This window comes from Sminthopsis crassicaudata, chromosome 5 (genome assembly GCF_048593235.1).
Source record: "Sminthopsis crassicaudata isolate SCR6 chromosome 5, ASM4859323v1, whole genome shotgun sequence".
In the NCBI taxonomy this organism is placed as follows: domain Eukaryota; kingdom Metazoa; phylum Chordata; class Mammalia; order Dasyuromorphia; family Dasyuridae; genus Sminthopsis; species Sminthopsis crassicaudata.
Genome location: NC_133621.1, coordinates 251,357,220 through 251,360,473, shown reverse-complemented (window position 1 = coordinate 251,360,473; position 3,254 = coordinate 251,357,220).

The following is a 3,254-nucleotide window of genomic DNA, read 5'->3' as shown; positions in this document are numbered from 1 at the left end:
GATTGTTGTGTAGATAAAATGACATAATATTTATAAAGCAATTTGCAAACCTTAAAGTACTATATAAATGCTGCTTGTTATTATTATTGTTCCTGATATATTTTCACTGGCAGGACTTCTGTTACTTCTCTTCAAGAGCATAAATTTGCCTCCTGAGTACTCCACTAGGTACACAGCTTCACTAAGAAAGCTCCTAATTGTGTTCAAAATGCTCAGTACTTTTGATGTAAACTGTGAAAGGCTCTGAATCTAAACCCCTCCAGACCTTTGGGAGAAGCTCCACCCTACTGTTTAAAAGAGAAACTCCCAGATAAGCAATCTCCTCCTATGACTCAATTGGACATCTTGGCCTGGGACATAATCACTACCTTCTAGTGGTTTGAAAATTAGTCACTTAAATTGCTCCCTAGCTCCAGCAGCAAAAAAAATTGTATGGGCCCAGACCTTTGCAAATAATCCTATCAGGATTTTGCCTTCTAAGAAAGCTGTTTTCTTAGTGTAATAAACCTACTTTTTTTCCCCACAAACCTTGCTTCTTTCATCTGGGTTTGCAAATTCTTTTACTAAGTCTGCAGACCAACCAGGGTGCCCCATGGCTGTTAGGGCATCTCTCAAATCTCATTTCTCACACCTCAACATTTGGTGGCCTGTAGGGGATGCTTGAAATTTTGGCCAAGGTAAGCCTTCTCTAGCTGATGTCTATTCTATAGAGGGGATACCCAAATACCAGGGAAAATTTGGGCTGTCAGGAGCTCCATGCTCTAGTAGAATTCTCTGGCTGGGGAGCCCACACTGGGAATTCCTGCATTTTAACAGAAGCAATCCTTAATTAAGGAACTTGTGTCACCTCTCCCTCTCTGGGGATGCTAAAAGGACAGGGTGATAAAGAAAAATCTAAGACTTGTGGCAAAATGGGACAATCTACCTCTATCCCTAAGGATTCTCCCTTAGACTGTTTCTTAAACAGAGACAAATTCAGCTTAAAAGATCTCAAAACTAAAAAGCTTAAATTAAAACAGCATTGCAAGATGCTGCTTAAATTTTCTGGAGGGAAATCAAAATTAGGTACTAACCTTTTAAATAACTCCCTCCTTTCCACTCCTCTGGGGATACAGGATCCCTCTGAATCCCTTTCAAAACCACCTCCTTACCAAAGTCAGGACATTATGTCCCATAATATTTTTTTAACTCTGTCCCCCTCACCTCTTGAACCAGATCCTGAGACTTCTCTGCCCGGACTCCTCAATCCCTTTGATACAAAGAGTGGGACCTCTTTTTCTACTCCTCAGCATACTGATTCTAACCTCTGCCCCCTGAGAGAACAGCACTCTCAGGGAGAGACATTCATGGCAGAGGTGTCTCTTTCAATACCAAATCTCTCCCAGACTAAGAAAAAACTTGGCCATTACTCTAAGGACCCCAGGGATCTAAAGCCAATGCGCTCCAATTTGATCTTTCTTGGGAAGATGTTAATATTAAACAATCTGCCCCAGATATACAGAAGAAGCTACCGAAGCCAGCTTTGGGCCCTCAAACTTCTCCCCTTCAGCTGTTAGAAATTGTCTCTCATATGTACTATCTCTGTTCCCCTGTGAAAATCACTTCACTTTTGAATCCCTACCCTCCCTGTCCCAGGCAACTCTCTAAGACTACAATACAGAGAAAGTGACAGCCAGTATTGGTAGAGAAAGTAGCTACCAGAAATTTTTTATCTCAATGAAATTATCAGTCTCTATCTATGAATAAACTATTCCAAATATCTAATAAAAATGTAAATTAAAAGATTTTTGAGGTTTCTTCTAGTAACTTATCAAAAATGGTTTTTAGACATGAACATAATCAATTTTGGAAGGACTATAAGCAGACGGGGCTTGCTAATAGTCTATTTATGGAGCTATCTGTTGATCATTTCAGTAAATGAAAGCAAGAAAAATGACTAAGTGGTTTTTGTGCTCTTGTCTCCAGATTCCTCTGCTAGGCATGAATCCCGCCCAAAAAAGCAAAGTCAGTGTCCCTATATATGCAAAAAAATACTCATAGTTGTTCTTTTGTTGTTCACCCTATTTGGGCCTGACTCTTCATGACCTTATTTGGGTTTGGTTTTGGCAAAAATTAGAAGTAGTTTCCCATTTCCTTTTCCAACCATTTTATAGATGAGGAAACTGAGATTATTAACAGGGTTAAGTGACTTGCCCTGGATTACACAGGTAGTAAGTATCTGAGGCTAGATTTGAACTCTACTCTTCCTGATGGTATTCTACCTGCTGCATCTCCTAGCTGCCTCAGTAGCACTTTAGTAGAATTTGTAAATTACAACCTCATATATGAATGCCCTATAATATTGTTCAGTAAGAAATTAAGACTATGAGGAATTCAAGATTTTTAATAACTTCTGTAGAATTAAATAAGCAGAACCATGAGAATAATATGAACCATGGCTACAATAATGAAATCAAAGTAAGGATTTATGTTGGACAATCTTTATCCCAGAAACTACATGATGAAGCAACTTTTCCAATATTCTCAGTAGAGAGGAAGGGACTATGGAGACAAAATGTTGCAGATACTGTATGGGTTGGATGAGATGATTATTTAAGTACCTCCCAACTCAAAGATTCTGTGATTTTGTTACATGTCCAAAAGAGATTACTTCAAGAAACTTATGGCATGAGAAATTTTCTATCAGAACTAAGGGTATACTCGAGTCAGCTTTGTACTGTGATAGGAGCCAACTGTTAAATTTTCAGGTTGAGCATTTACATCTCAGAAAAAAGCACTTGATTGTTGTTTTATGGACTGCTAGAATTCAAGTGATATTGAAAATGTTAATAATAGCGATCAATCTTAAATGTGTCATGCATACATTCTACCTCTTCCCACTCTATCTCCCCAATTTTTAAGAATAGATTTTTGTGATATACTTGACCAGTTGTACATAACGATATTGTCATAAAGAGTAGATAATAGGTTTGATCAAGTTTATGAAGCAAAACAATCAATTGTTTAATTGTTTCTACAAATAGCAGCCAGAGACAAAAAACAAAGGCTGTCATTATTACTGTTAGTCTTTCAGTGCTTCATGGAAAGGTAATTTCATCAGTGTTTCCTGCCAATCATGTAGATTAGACCCTTCTTAAACTTTTTCCACCTAACACCCTTTTTCAACCAGAAATTTTTACTCGACTCTGGATTTATAGGTATACAAATAAAGCATTTATAGAGAATAAATGACAAAGAAATTTATTTTAAAATAA